Consider the following 17,040-nt stretch of genomic DNA (forward strand, 5'->3'; position numbering starts at 1 on the left):
ACTTGTTCTGCCTCCTACCTGGTGGAAACTCAAGAAACTCGGGAAAACCCGTCGAGACTCGAAGAACTCGTGGAGACTCGAAGAACTCGTCGGGCGGGAGAAGGTGTGGTGGGTGGTGGGGGAAGGTGGGGGAGTAGAGGGGGGAGGCCGCCACCCACCTCCCCGCCTACTCTCCGCCCTGACTCCACCCAGACTCCGCCTTAGCTCCACCCATGTGGTCACTTCAGAAACTACGATGCCAAAGGGACGACGAAATTATTTCTTTTCATCTGATCTGTAGCTCAGTGAGTTAAGGATTCGCCTATGGAGCTGCAGGTCGCTGGTTCAAGACCAGACACTTCTTAAATTTTCATCAAAATCCTGACAAAGACAAAGAAAGAAAATTGCCGGTGGTGGGTCTTGAACCTGCGACCTTCCAGTCAGCAGTCCGTCTTCTTATCCCCTGAGCTACTTGCTCAGATACTAATTCTTCTTTTTTTTGCGCATTTATCATCTATTTTTTGTCGTTTTCGGGTTGTTTTTTTTTTAACTGGTCTCGTCGCGACCGTTTTTCTCAGGAGGCTGGACTTCAGCCTTTGTGCTGGAGGGTGGAACCCTCAGTTCCAAGACTTTCCAAGCCTCCACACCTCCTGAGTCCTCAGTACCTGAGCTTTCAGACAGTCTGAGGGCTGAAATTTTCTAAGTCCCACAGTAGTTCTCTGTTAGATTTAACTTTCAGACAGCCCGAGGACTGATATCTTCTAAGTTCCTGAGTAGATCTCTGTTAGTTTGAACCTTTCCACAGTCTGAGGACTGATATCTTCTCAGTTTCTGAGTAGTTCTCTGTTAGTTTGAACCTTTCCACAGTCCGAGGACTGAAATCCTAAAAGTTCTTGAGTAGTTCTCTGTTAGTTTGAACCTTTCGACAGTCTGAGGACTGAAATTGTAAAAGTTTCTCAGTACTTCTCTGTTAGTTTGAACTTTCTGGTTAACAGAAGCCTTAAAACTTGTGACGATGAGTCTTGATTTCACATTTAGACCATCGATCTGAGTTCTTCTCAGACCTTCACCTGTGGGTTTTTCAGAAATCCTGAACACACTTTGATTCATTTCACTGAACAGTAAAGTTTGTGGAGATCAGAAGGTAACATTAGTTTGATCAATGCCTTCAACTACTAGTAGACTTTATCTGGAAAGCAGTTTTCTGAAATGAGTTCTTAGTAAATCTATCCACAATCAAACCAAGAACATAGAAAGATGTTTTCATTTCAGACTAGAAAGACCTTTATCTGTTTTTGCTCTTTTTGCTCATTTTATTGTTTCTTCTGTTTAATTTGATCTTCTAAAGTCTAACTAGTGTCTTTTCAAATGTTTTGTCTTTAGTTTGATTCTTCTTAAATGTTTAGTTTTGCTCTTGTCTCACCTTTTATTCTTTTCTAATGTCTGATTTGATTTCCAAATGTTTTGTCTTTTTAATGTTTGTTGTTTTTTCAAATGTTTTATTGGCTTGTTTGAAAAATTTCCTTTTCTTTCCCAGTGTTTAATTTTTCGATTAAATCTTTAAGGTTTTTCTTTTTAAATGTTTGACCACCTTTTATTGTTTAATTTTCTTTTTAAATGCTTCATTGTATTTTCTGTTTAATTCCTATTTAAAGTTTTATTGTCTTTAAGATTTAATTTTCTAATTAAACATTTAATTTTTGAATTAACTGTTTTGTCTTTTTAAAGGTTTAATAATCTAATTAAATGTTTTGTATTTTTTTAAATGTTTAATATTCTTCTTGTTTAAAAGTATTTTGTAAATGTTTAATTATGGAAAATATTTTATCTGTAATTTTGAATATTTGTATTTAAAAAATTTTAATTTCATAATTGCATGTATTGTATCTTGTTTAATTATCTAATTCAATATTTTGTCTGTTCAATATAGTTAAACATTAAATACAATTACATTATATTGAACAGACAAAATATTGAATTAGATAATTAAACAAGATACATGTAATTATGAAATTAAACAAAATTTTTAAAATACAAATATTCAAAATTACAGATAAAATATTTTCCATAATTAAACATTTAAAAAATACTTTTAATAATAAAACTTTTTAAAAGCTTTATTGTATTAATTTTTTTCCTTTGATTTAATTGCTTTTTGTTATGTAGTTTATTTCTTTAATCTTCTTTTTCTGTCAAGATTTTAACCCCAACCTTAAAAATTAAATAAACCCTTAAATCACAGTGAAAATACTTCTGTTGTCACAATCATGAGTTAGTCAATTATTCAGTTTATCAATTCAACTTTATTTGTTTAGCACCTTCCACACAGATGACAAAACTAAACAAGCAAAGAGAAAAAAAACTATGCTAAAACTATGATTAAAACTCAAAAACATTAAAAAAAAAAAAAGATTTAACATGGTAATAAAATATGTTGTGTCCAGGGGATGGAGGGAGTTTATTGAAGTCTGCTTGGGCTCACATGGCAAATCATTTAAAATATAAACTTGATATTCAGTCTAAGGAAACTGCAGAGCGACAGAAGAACCAACAATATCTCCTGTTTTCTCCTTTAATGAGTCGACTCTTCTTGTGCTTTCAGACCAAAGAACTACAGACTCTTCACAACCTGCTCAAACTCTTCATACAGGACCTCACCACACGGGTCAAGAAGGTTTCCATCTCATTTCTACTCTGAAGCTCACCTTCTCCTGCTCAAACTGCTGACAAATGTTTCTGCTCCCCTAAAGTCTGCTCCCCAGAACTTCCTAAAAACTCTCAAAGTCTCTTCTGCTGCAGGTTGCTTTGTAGAACTGTTCCAGAAAACCTCACTAAACCACATGGTGGGGCCTCAAGATAGTTGTCCAAATGAAACCGTACAAAAACCAAACTAGCACAACCCAAACGCTAAAGTCTCCTGCAGCCTACCAGAGAACCTCTGAGAACAGAGAATCAGGACAGGAACTCTTACCTTCTGGACAACCAACGTTGGTTCTCAAACAAGAATACAGAATGTGTCTGACCAAAAACCTCTACAGACTCACTACAGCCAAGATAAAGATACAACTCAGCTGTACCAAATCCACTAATCACTGCACACATTAGCACCATGTGCTAACTGTGGCTAAAGAACCACCTTTACCAAGACAACTATCCAGTACAAAGCCCTAAAACACACCAAGAAACACATTAAAGACGATTTTACTGCTGGAAGCTGCAAGCCAACGCCTACAGAACACCCTAAAGCAACGGAGCCAAACCCAGTTCAGTGGTGAAGACAAGTAGAGGAAATGTTTGCAGCCAAATAAAGCAGGAAGACACTGAGCTGCTCAGGTGTTCCTGATAACACCTGAGCAGCCACCTGGACAGCCAATAGGAACACAGCTTACTGGAAGTCCAGAGGGCTGGGTTAGTGAAGGAAATTTAGTTTAAAGTTGAGGCAGAAAGTTAACAAAGAAAGTTGAAAACCACCTTCTGATACCTGAACTCTCTGAGTTTTCACACAAAGAACACCTGAACATGTCAAACTGGTTCCATAGTAGAACCATCACTGTAAAAACGTCATAGTATGGTGTGTTGCTCAAAAAACATGGAGAGTTTAATCTTAGAGTTTGTACAGCTGTTGAGTTTTTAAAAACACATGGATTGTTTTGACATTTAATAACCGAGTTTTAGGTTGGTTTAAAGGAATCTTTGAATGTTGACCTAAAAGGTTGGTTTCAGGAAGTATTCCACCTACAAGGTCCTCAAACATCCACCTTAAAGGAACATTCCACCAAAACTCCTCGGAGAGGCACCTAAAATGTTGGTTTAACCGAGTATTCCATCCAAAATCCTCAAAGAGACCTGAGGGGCTGGTTAAAAGGAATATTCCACCTAAAACCTCAAATATAGACCCCAAAGGGTGGTTTAGAAAAAATACTTCAATGAAGACCAAAAAGTTAGTATGGTGGAATATTCCACCTGAAATGTAGACCTGAGAAGTTGGTTTGGGAGAATATACCATCCTAAACATCCTTAAATGTAGACTAAAAGACGGTTTGGAAGAAAATTCCACCTAAAATCCCCCAATGTAGACCTAAAGGGTGAGTTTAATGGTATATTCCACCTAAAATTCACAACTGTAGACCTTGAACATTGGGCTTAATGGTATATTCCACCCAAAATACCAAGAAGTCAATGTAAAGGAAATGTAGACCTAAAAGGATTGTTTAAAGGAATATTTAAACGATTATTTTCATTATTTAATAATCTGTTATCAGTCAGAACCCTGGCAAGCTTGTTTTCATCAGTTTTTTTAGTGGAAGTCACAAATAAAGGAGCTCTTGGTTTTTCCTGGCGTTAGTGAGTCCAAAGCTGCTGTTCAACACAGAACGTTCACATGCATCCACAAACCTATCAGCACTCAAACACCCACAGACAGGAGGCCGGCTGGACTGAGGCTCGGCGGCGTCCTCAGACCCACGAGTCGGGGAGTCGCTGAACTTGTTGGTCCGGTTTGAAGGCCTCCGTGTGGTCCAGTAGAAGTCCACGTAGTCGGTGTTGGCTTTGAACCGCAGTGACTGGCCACCATCAGGTGGACCGGCTCGTCCTCGTAGGGCTCCTCCTGTAGCCTTGAGGGGACCACAGGAACATTCAGTAGCTGTTGGAGTTCTTCCTGTCAGGCTCGTGGTAGAACGGCTCTGAAGAATCTTGTACTTGTCTTATCTGGAACAATCTAACAGCCTAAACTGTTAACAGCAGTGTAAAGAAGCAAACACTCAGGTATAGATTAGGACTCAAACTAGATTTATTTTAGAAAACAAATCAACTTAGAGGCATTTGTTCACACATGTGGCTGAATAGGAGGCCGTCCAATCAGATTTGAGGTCTTCACTCTGTAGGTTGTTTGTTGGGTGAGACTCTTGGACGTCCATCAGCTGACATGGATGTTTGATGATCTTCTTCTCTAGTGCCAGATGATTCATTCATGAATTCAGCAGCTACAGACTGAAATGAAGCTCATGCTGCCGTTATTGAATTCCTGTTCCAGATCAAATGTTCAGAGCTCACCTTGAATGCAGCCGTCTGCTGTCTGATAGTTTTTCTCATTGTAGTCTTCAATAAAGTCTTTTTCCTCATGTCAGGATGTGGTGAGACTCTTTCTCAGTCTCTGCAGACGTCCCTCATTGTGCATCTCCAGAGAAGAAACAGAAAAACTGGTCACTGCTTCAGCATCACAAACGCTCTCCAGCATTGAGAGTGTTTTAGGAATTCATTCATTGTGTTGTGATCTTTGAAGGAGCAGAAACTTTACAGCTGCCAAAGATATGAGCTTCAATTCTGTATGTTTTAGGAAATTAAGTTCTTCAAATGAACACTTGATTATTGCTGATAACGCTCATTAAATTACTGAAGAAATCCAACATAAAAACCTGTAAACTCTCAGGCAGCTTTTGTTAAAGTTTGTCTATAATTCTATCATGTTCTGGAACCAGGACTCTGCAGAAGTTCCTTCAATCAGATACTTGTGTGTTTCTATTTCAGGCCTCAGGTTTGAACGTACAGCAGAGGATTAGAAAGGAGTGATTTTAATGTTTAAATCAGTCCAGTAAATGTTTGGTGTGAAAATTATTAAAATTTTGATTTAGATAGATTTGTGTCACATAATATTGTAGAGTCTCACTTAAATATATCCAAATGAGTTCAGTGTATTTACATTTTACAGAATATTTGATTTCTTAATCTCAATACTGTAGGGTCTGACCCTAAATATTATAATAATGATGTCAATTTAAATAATATTTTAGTGCAGAGTCATAAACTTTAATCAGCTAAACTTGCATAATAAATATCACTGTACAATCTTAACCTGAACATTCATATTATTGAGGTAAATTTACATAAATCATGATATTCTTAACTGGAATATTTCTAACATTAATCTTTTTGTATTGTGCTGGTAAACAACAATAACCCGACTTTCAGATAATATTTGTTGTCTGTGATTGTGAGACTAAATTCCTCCACATTCTGGAACTGGACTGCATTTCCCAAAATGGAATCATGGACAGAATTTAACACTCATGTATCCATGGCAACGCAAAAGTTTCTGCTTCTTACCAAAGTTCACAACACAAGTAAAGATTTTAATGTAAAACTTCAGGGATGACTGCTGACCATAAGTATTCTGATAAAAATTTCATGATCAATATCAGGACAGATGTTACAACTCCAGCTGTTGCATTAGACTGCAGTTATTCACAGAGAAATTAAAACATCACATTCCTCATAAAAACTAGATGAGACTTTTATTAAATAAAGTGTTGGTGAATAAACAGTGTAAAAAGTGCAAAGCAGCTCCATTAAATGAGGAGATGTGAGACTTCCACAGCATGGATCACCATTTGCTGTGTTGATTCATAGCTGAATGTCAGAATGAACTGAGCTTGAAAAGCTGCTTTGAGCTGCAACATTACGGTCTGACAATCCAACACCATCACAGTTTTCATCTGGTTGTTTTGCTTCAACATGCTGTGAAGTTCAGTTTTTACCTGAATCAATACAGAGATTCTATTTCCAGCCAAGACTGAAATAAAAATTTGAATGCTATGAGGTTATTAATGCAACTAGATCCTTTCAGATGGAAGGATTTACTTCTAAGTTCTAATTCAAGTTTCAGTTGGAGCACATTGCATTCACAAAGAAAAACAGCGAAACCTTCATAGCAACATTTAATAAACCTAAAGCTTCCCTGTTGGCTCATTGGTGGAGTTTGTTACTGAGCATCTGAACCTTAAATCCAGTGAGACGACCATCTTCAGTTGAGGCCAGTCAGACAACTTCAAGACCTTCCATCAGCTGGACCAGATGTGGCATCATCTCCCTCTGAACATCTGGATGACAGGAGAAAAGACAGAAATCAAACACAGATCACAAAAAATACAATTTATTCACTTTCATCATTTTATAAAAGTAGCATGAACTTTATTAAAACTTGACAATATCAGTAATGAAAGTAAATGTTTTTATCTCGTGTTGAAGCTAAATTTAAAGTCAATTTTAATGACAGTTTATCCTGAGAGGAGTGAGAATGGAGCTTTTCTTTCCTTTTTAGAATATTCCCTCAAAATATTCTGTTTATTATTGGCTTTCAAAGCATTTTTCTTTACTTATTTATTTTTAGATACCTCAGACTGATACACTTTGCTGGTTTGCAGATAATTTCACGTACAATGACAATAAAGATCTTTTATTATAACATATTTTGCTAAAACAAGAACTGCAAACCTTCTCAACAATCTCTCAGGCTGCAAAATTCCAACTGCGACCAAGAATTATCTGATGTACTTATTATTATAATCTTTACTGAACCAGCCCTGGAATTAATAAAAAATCTGTATATGGATATGATTTTCTCTGATGGGACCACTGTGGAAGCTGTAGTAATTATTAACTATCCTTTGAAGGGAAAGATTAGGTCTTCTTCAGGTGGATAAAAACATGCTCTCCATTAAAAACAAAAAACTGCATACAATAAAGTAAATCTCTTCTGCACTGCACACATACTACACTTTTGTATAACTCTGGATGTCAGAGTAAAGGCAGACAGATCCACTGATCAGCCACAACATTCTGACCACTGACAGCTGAAGAGAACAACATTCATCATCTTGTTCTAATGCAACGTTCTGCTGGGAAACCTTGACATTCATGTGGATGTTTGACATGTACCACCACCTAAACACTGCAGGACAAACAACCCCCTAGTCTCCATGGCAACAGCAGTCCTTGATGCCAGCTGCCTCCCTCAGCAGGAAGAACTAAAACTGCTCAGGAGTGGTCCGAGGAACACGACAGAGCTAAGCTGTTCACCTGGGTTCCACACTCCCCACATCCAGATCTGATTGATCATCTGTGGGATGGTCCAGGATCAGCCTGGTCTAGGTAGGACCCACCCTGCAACCCACAGGATCCACAGAATCCACAGGATCCCCAGAGGTTCTGATGAACCACTGGGTCAGAGGAGTTTTAGCAGCATAAAGGGACCAACACAGTATTAGTCAGGTGGTCAGAATGTTATACTGTTATATTGCCATGCTGATTATATGATCAGTAAATGTTACCATCAATTATAACATCCACATTGATCAGGAAAAAAAACAAGCTATCAGTTCATTCAGAAACTGTGGGGTTAAACCTAAAAACACAGACCTCAACAGCAGTTTGTTTCAAAGCAGAACACCAACCGGTTTTCACTAAAGAAGCTTTCAGAGCAACAATTAAATGACAGTTTTGTTCTCATTAGGGCTGCAACAACGAATCGATAAAATCGATAATAATCGATGATTAAAAGCGTTGGCAACGAATTTCATTATCAATTCGTTGTGTCGCGCGATTCGTGCGTCACTCGCCATGTCGCGGAGCCGTTTACTTCACCTGCAGAGCTTTGTCAATGCTGGCTGACTGAAATAAAGTTTGTTTTTTTAAAATAAATCCACCTGTAGAGCGAGTTGAACAGAGCGAGGTGGCGGCAAAGCGAAAGTAAATTCAGAGTAATTTCAACCAAACATGACCGACACGGAGAAAACAGTCGGACCGAAATCCTCAAAAGTGTGGGAGCATTTCACGCTTCACAAAACAAAAAACAGGCGTAACATGCAAGGTTTACAAAAGTGATATGATGTACGGGAGCACTACGATGATGATGATAGAGCACCTGAAACGGAAACATGTTGGAGTCACCGATGAGGATGAAGGAGCTCATCAGCAGGTAAGTCACTACATTATCCTACGTTTGTTCTGTTTTACAGCGAGGAAACGTAACGTTAGTCTCTCTGGTAGCTCTCCTGATGCTAGTGTTTGTTAGCTGATTAATGACAGTGACAGGGCGCGTGTGTGTGTGTGTGTGTGTGTGTGTGTGTATGTGTGTGTGCGCGTGCGTGCGAGCGTGCGTGAAACTTTTTGTTTCACTTTAATCAGCTTAAGCAGGGTTTGAATATGCTTTATAAATAAACGTAGCTTGCCCACAATGGTGATAATAATTTAAAGATTAAGCCTCAAGTTTTAATTTTCTCACACAACACAGTCTGAGTGAAGACACTGGTCTGTGTTGGAGTGAGGCAGGATGAATTGCATTTAGACCAAACAGGGGTTAAAGTAACTTATTTAGTGTTTTTTATGGTGCTTGTCCTATCTATCTATCTATCTATCTATCTATCTATCTATATGTGTGTGCGTGCGTGCGTGCGTGCGTGCGTGCGCACTTTGTGTTTTGCTCTTTGGACTACATATTTACCTTAACCAAATACTGCAAATAAAACAAGATAATTACTGAGTTGTTGTAAATTGTGCTATAATACATACTCAAACTATACTATCTTTCTCATTTCATCAACAGCAAACAATGACAAGCTTCATGATGAGAAAGACATCATGTCCACCACAGCAAGCATCTGTCCTGACTGAGAGCATCCTCAACATGATGGTCACTGAGATGAGGCCTCTGTCAACGGTTGAAGACGAAGGCTTCACTACAATGATCTTATTTTCTCTGTCAGTCCAAATCTTCTCTTTCTGAATAAAGCGGCGGAAATTAAAAATGTGTTGTTTTTTTTCTCCGATTCATCGATTAATCAAAAAAAATAATCGGCCGATGAATCGATTATTAAAATAATCGTTAGTTGCAGCCCTAGTTCTCATTAAGTTGAGTCAGCCAAAATAATGTACACATCAGGAAAAGAAAAACTTTTATAAATATTTCATTTGTATAAGTTCTTCTACACATATAGATTCCTCTTTCTAAGTTTGATCAAATCACGATAACTCTGTGTCCTGTTGTACGATGTTTTCCCAACAGATGGCGCTACCCTCATGAATGGAGCATCAACAAGTGACGTCGACAACACAACAGAAATGTCTGGAAGCCAGTGGCCACCACTTTGAGCACCTCTTGTAATTGTAGAGGCCAAAGATAACTTTTATTAATCTCGTGATGTCTGAATAAATTTGGTATTGAAATATTTATGCAAGTTTTTCTTTTCCTGATGTGTGTAAACATTATTTTGGCTGACTCTGTATGACGGGTTTCTGACAGGTCACCAGGCAACATCTTTTTACAATAATGACAAACATACCTGCATTCTACAGGAGTGATTTTCCTCATGTGCAGGTAAAGATGTGTGAGGAGCTTAGAGATGACAGGAGCAGGAGTCATCCTCACTAATTCAGCTTCCACCTAGAAACAGAAAGACCACAAACAAACACACTGATATACTCTCAAACGTTCAACCTCACAGCCTCAAAATATCTGTTTAGGAAGTGTTGTGTTTCTAAATTCTGCTGAAAGCACTGACAGACATTCTCTTACAAGGTTGTGTAAAAAGCAGCCTGTCCTCTGAGCTACTGAGAAATCTTCCTGAACAAAGTTTCTACGTGTCAATCAGCTCAACAAAAACTAAAGCCTCAGTCAGAGATAACAGGTATCGCAAATTATAAAGAACTTTCTTTGTTAACTCAGACTTTCTGCTTCAACCTCACATAAAAAGGGGAGTTTAACTCTTCAGGTGACTGAAAATGAATGGCTTGTGCAGTTCTAGATCCAAAAGTAGGATGTTTCATCTCATGTTTACTACAAATACATGCAATAATAAATAAATACACTGGCTGGTTGTTAGTTTATTCATTATTAATGTCATTTTATATACTGGATTGAACTTGAGCAGTGGAAGAGAGAAGGAATTTAATGAAATTAAGGAGATTCAGAGAGGTAATGTTGCGCAATGTTAAATTAAGCGCAATTTAATTCAAACCAGCTGAATGTTAAACTTCAGTGCAGCTGAAGGGGTTTCAGTTAACCTTAAAGTAAAATAACTTTTCTAAAAGCTAAAATACACAGCAGAGAAATACAGGTTGAGAAGGTCATTCTAACAATGACGGATAGTTGCGGCAGCAACTAACAGGTGTTCAGCGGTAAGTTAGCCACCTGTGTTAATTAGCCCGCTAGCTAACTTAGCCGCTTAGCTAGCTAACGCGTCCGGACCAACTGCTCAAACACGACAAAACACAACTCTTTACTAGTCGCTGACTTAACGTACAACAAAACAACGCTACTGGTTAGAGGTATTTATCTTCTTACCGTGTTTTACTCCGAAAACAAGGTCAACAGCAGCCAGAGATGCTACCAGTAGTGACGGTCCTCTGATACCCGAGGCTTCGACACATGCGCTGTAGCTCATGAAACAAACGTATCGAGCCACTGTGCCGAGGCGTGGTTTGGTCACGTGTCTGTGACGTTTGAAGCGCTCAACTGCTTCGAATCACCTGATTGGTTCGGTTTGTTATGTGGATCAGTCAGCGGGATCGACAGTGTTCCGGCATAGGAGATCCCTATTTAGTGTTGTTCATTTGAATTGTTTTTCGCAGAGTAGGTTGGTTTTTTTTGCTGTTGTTGCCGTGTTTGCTTTGAGAGTTAGTAGTGTGTCAGATTTCGTATTTCGTAGAGAATAGATAGATAGATAGATAGATAAAATATATATATATATATATATATATATATATATATATATATATATGTATATATATATATGTATATATGTATATATATATGTATATATATATATATATATATATATATATATATATATATATATATATATATATACATATATATACATATATATATACATATATACATATATATATATATATATATATATATATATATATATATATATATATATATATATATATACATATATATATATATACATATATATATATATATATATATATATATATATATATATATATATATATATATATATATATATATATATATATATTCCCAACTCACCACCCCCATGACAGAACACCTGGCACAGAACCTTGTCAGGTGCTTAGCTGACAGACTACAAACCAAAGAAAAGAACAGTTCACTGACTGTTGCTACACTTGTGGCTCTGCAGTTCAAAACTTTTGGATTCACCAATCAGAGTGGCAGCCAGTGTGAAAGAACGTTTAATAACAGAATGCACAACAATTAAACAATAACAACAAATTAACAATAAAGAATACCAAGCAGCAGTCATCTACCTCACAAGCACCACCACAGCCTCGTCCTCCACCACCAGCAGCACCTTCCACAGGTATTTTTTTTCTCTTCTGAATAGGGAATGACTGACATTTCTGGTGATGATGATGATGATCTTCAATATTTTTCAGTTCAACTGTGGAGCGTATTGGACAAAGACGCAAGTAGAGCCTGGCAAATGCAAAGCGCCACAGCGAATGCAATTGTAGAAAGAATGGCAGACCCACTGGCTTACTGGGCAACCCACAAAACCGTTTACCCAAACTTGTACAATGGAGCCAAACATTTCTTGTGTACCTCAGCCTCATCTGTGCCATGTGAACAGGTTTTTTTTCTAAGGCTGGGGAGATAGTGAGTAAAAGAAGGAACTGCTTGAGTCCCAAACAATGTTCCCTCTAATTTTTCATGAGTCTGAGCAAACACACAAATTCCCTGAGTGTCCCTTGGACCACTGTGAGCAACATCAGACGTGTGCACTGTGGTCACACCAGCATCACATCAATTCAAGTTACATGGTTCATTAAAAGAATCAAATTACAGCATTTACATTTCTGTTAAGACACTTTGTCAACAGGAGCCAGTTGAAGGCTGCAGTGATTTTAGTGACACTACAATGTATAAGAGTGAAGTTATTGAATATTTGCCTCTCTTTACTGTTGCAGCGGTTTTGCAAATTGCAAACGGACCCTGTTCACTCCATAGACACCAATGTTATTCCTGTAGCTTGAAAGACAGCTACTTTTGATAAAACTGGGCTTGTAGCACATTGTCTGCCTTGCAACAATGGGAAAGAGGCACCGTTTATGTTTTGACAACCTATATCTAATGAGTTATTGATGCTGGAAGCCCGAATCTGTGAATATCTTTCCAACTTTACTGAACTTGGGGCCACTACCACCTAAGGAGTGATATATTTAATTTTGAAAAAAGCATTTAGCCATACTTAAAGCTGTAAGTGCTTTATTAACACGGAACTAAAAATTTTGTATTGTTTTATTATCACAGGTTCTGTCTGAAAAGAGGTGGCATCATTTTAAACAGTGAAATCAAACTAATAAAATGTAATGACCAACCAGTGAGTAATACTGGATTCTGCAAAAACATAAACAAATTTTTTTTTAAAAATCTAAATCTTATCTTAACACAGTTAATGTATTAACTTATTTATGTGTGTATGCATGTATTTATTGATTTATTTAGTACTGTTAACATATCAGAGTTCTGAGTGAATTTTTCTTAAGATAGGCAAAGGCCATTTATTGATTACATATAGGCTCTTAAATGTTTATTAAAAACTAAAAAGCATTTTAAAAAAAGCAACTTAGGCATTTATTGAGTCACTAAAATACTGTACAGTACAGACCACATCAGCATCTGGTAAATTAACAACCAGATACTGATGTCTCTCACCATATGGACTTCAGGAGATGACTGGGGGATGATAAACTGTGACCTACTGGTTGGGTTCTCTCTGTTCTCATGTTTCTTACATGTTTGTCCCCTGACAGCCGGGTCCTAATGTTTTTTGAGCAACACACCATACTATGACGTTTTTACAGTGATGGTTCTACTATGAAGCCAGTTTGACATGTTCAGGTGTTCTTTGTGTAATAGAGTTAAACATTAAATTACATTAAATTATATTAAACAGACAAAATATTGAATGAGATAATTCAACACGATACAATACATGTCATTATGAAATTAAACAAAATTTTTAAAATACAAATATTAGAAATTACAGATAAAGTATTGTCCATCATTAAACATTTAAAAAATACAATTAAACAAGAAGAATGTTAAACATCTTTAAAAATGCAAAACATTTAATCAGATTATTAAACCCTTAAAAAGACGAAACATGGGTGCCCATATAGCTCAACGGGTTAAGCAGGTGACCCATGTACAGGGGCTGGTCCCCAACGCAGCGTCCCGGGTTCGAGTCCCGCTAGTGGCCCTTTGCTGCAAGTCTTCCCCCGACTCTTCTCCCCCGTTTCTTGTCTGTCTCTCACTACACCTATCCAATAAAAAGACAAAACATTTAATTAAAAAATTAAATGTTTAATGAGAAAATTATATCTTAAAGACAATAAAAGTTCAAATAGGAATTACACAGAAAATACAATGAAGGATTTAAAAAGAAAATTAAACATTAAAAGGTGGTAAAACATTTAAAAAGAAAAACCTTAAAGATTTAATCGAAACATTAACAGACTGTCTGAAGGTTCAAACTAACAGAGAACTACTCAAGAACTTTTAAGATTTCAGTCCTCAGACTGTGTGAAGGTTCAAACTAACAGAGAAGTACTCAGGAACTTAGAAGATATCAGTCCTTGGACTGTCTGGAAGTTCAATCTAACAGAGAACTACTGTGGGACTTAGAAAATTTCAGCCCTCAGACTGTGTGAAAGCTCAGGTCCTGAGGACTCGGGAGGTCTGGAGGCTTTGAAAGTCTTGGAACTGAGGGTTCAACCCTCCAGCACAAAGGCTAAAGTCCAACCTCCTGAGAAACACGATCGAGTCGAGACTCAAGTTAAAAAAACTCGAAAATGGCAAAAAAATAGATGATAAATGCGCAAAAAAAAAAAAAGTATCTGAATGAGTAGCTCAGGGGATAAGAAGTGAGATTACCAAGTGGAAGGTAGTAGGTTCAAGACCCACCACTGGCATTTTTCTTTGTCTTTGTCAGGATTTTGATAAAATTTAAGAAGGGTCTGGTCTTGAACCAGCGACCTGCAACTCTACAGGTAAACCCTTAACTCACTGAGCTACAGATCAGAGGAAAAGAAGTAATTTCGTCGTCCCTTTGGCATCGTAGTTAATAAAGTGACCACATGGGTGGAGCCAAGGCGGAGTCTGGGTAGAGAGTAGGCGGGGAGGTGGGTGGCAGCCTCCCCCCTCTACAGACCTGACCGTGAACACTGTCGACACCCACCTGAGGGAGACGCTGCCTAAGATCTCAAGGCTGCTTGGTCGTGGTCTTTCTGGCACGTACTCTTCCAAGATGAGCCGGGAAGTTTAACACTGATGGAATGACACCAGGTCTAAGCCGACAAACTTCCAATTCCTCCTCAACCCATAGTCTCTGGGAAACCTACATGGAGTAAGAAAAGTAGACAGAGAAGTAATTAAGTCTGTAGACAACATATTAAAAAGAAATCATGCTAATAAATTAAGTACAAATAACCGAATTCGCCAATATACTGGAGACCAGAGCTATTTAATTTGATAAGTATAACCTTGTTTAGTAACATTTCTATTATTTGAGAGCAGTCCTAAATAACTGCCTGTAATCCCAATCATAAAATGGGTTTGGAGGAAGAACATAGATGGTAATCTGGATATACACAAGTTAGGCTTTATAAGTACTATTGGTTGTATTGGTGGTAGTAATAGCAATGTGACTACTACTAGTAGTAGTGGTAGGACACTACTGCTGCTGATACTGGCACTGCTACTACAACTTGTAATACTATTACAAATGCTGATACTACTTCTACAACTCTGACAGCTGTTTATACTACTACTGCTGCTTGTACTTTTAGTATTACTATCACTGCTTGTACAACTATACTACAGCTACTATTAATCGTCTGGTATTTGCTTGTCAAGCTGCTAGCTCGCCTTAGTGTTTGCTAGTGGCTAACTAGTTAGCTCTCATAGACTGGAAGCTCTCAACAAGATTTCATAATGAAAAAAGAGCCAAAAACTATTCTTACCTATGAAAAGTCATTCCAAGTTTCCTTGTCTCAATCGTACGACGCAGTGTGCAATTGTATGCAGCACAGTGAGACGGCATACTTGTTTCTGTTTTCACGCCGTCTACATCAACGGAATGCACTGAAACTTTTCCCCCACTAGCTTAGCCTCTCCGTAGTACGCAGCTCAAAGGGGCGTGTCCTATCTACTCATTCATATCTATGAGAACAACAGTGGCTGCACATAAGGACGTCTGACGTGGATTAGCTGCGTAAATACCACTATATACAGTCTATGATAAATACGTATGTGTATCGCATCATTGGCTGCAGCAGCCAGTCACCGTCACTCACTGACTCACATTGAAAAATAGCACAGAATGAATTGTTACGTGTTTATTTTATTTACAATTTAGGTTGGATTTTTTTTGTGCGCAGCGCAGATTTTCTGTGCGCGGAGACCGTGTCAGCAGTGCGCAATTGCACACGCACGCAGTTTAGAGGGAACAGTGGTCCCAAAACTGTTGATAAATTATTTCTCAATAAAAACTCATAACCAGTTACATAAGCACACCCTCTTTACTGACCTCTTTACCAATAAACCCCAAGACATACTTTGCCAAAATCCATAATAATCCATAAAATCTTTATTTGCACCAGCCCCATGTGAAAATGACATCAGTCTGTATTTGTAGAGCATCTCATGAATGTAGCAGCACCGTTTAAATGTTTCATAACACAGAATATAAGCAGAGTATATAGGGATACAGACAAACATGGGAAATAAGAAACGTGCTCTTCAATAGTTATTGTCATTATTATTACTAGTAATATTATTTTTGTATCCACTAGAACCCATACAATCATCTAGTGTAGTCAAAGAGGAATGTGTGCATGGCGAATCAAATCCAAAACAATCCATGAACCGACCACGTCTTAATTGCACTTCATATTATTGACCACTAGATGTCCTACTAGAGCACTGTGTGTCATTGAGGCCTCGAGTAATGAACCATGTTTTGAATGAAGTGTCGAAGCTTCAACAAAGCCTCGATCAGCCATCACTAGCTACCAGACGTGCCAACCATAGATATACATAGACTAGATCCGCTAGCGCGCTGTCTTCTATATATATCTATGGTCTGACCAATCACTGCTCTCTGGCTCCGCCCTCTGAGAATCTTGTTGTCGTTTGGCTCCACACTTGCTGATGACCACTTCCGGTCTCAGAAAATGAAAAAACGCCTTTTCCGTTTCTGTCTCTTACTGATTTTATTTTTTTATTATTCTAAA

General features: G+C 37.8%; 1 long non-coding RNA gene across 2 annotated transcripts; it reads right to left on the reverse strand.

Annotated features, from left to right (window-relative positions):
* Positions 1 to 2,265: 2,265 nt before the first annotated feature.
* LOC129349247 (uncharacterized) lies at positions 2,266 to 11,187 on the reverse strand. 2 transcript variants are annotated; one of them, XR_008602171.1, is made up of 5 exons: positions 11,096 to 11,187; positions 10,095 to 10,195; positions 5,032 to 6,854; positions 4,811 to 4,968; positions 2,266 to 4,709 (listed from the first exon to the last, which is right to left on the reverse strand). It is a non-coding gene; the product is annotated as an uncharacterized LOC129349247 (long non-coding RNA). The 2 variants fall into 2 exon arrangements; XR_008602170.1 differs by having other exon boundaries at positions 4,811 to 6,854.
* Between the last annotated feature and the right edge of the window lie 5,853 nt (positions 11,188 to 17,040).

The sequence above is a fragment of the Amphiprion ocellaris genome, chromosome 7 (assembly GCF_022539595.1).
Source record: "Amphiprion ocellaris isolate individual 3 ecotype Okinawa chromosome 7, ASM2253959v1, whole genome shotgun sequence".
NCBI lineage: Eukaryota > Metazoa > Chordata > Actinopteri > Pomacentridae > Amphiprion > Amphiprion ocellaris.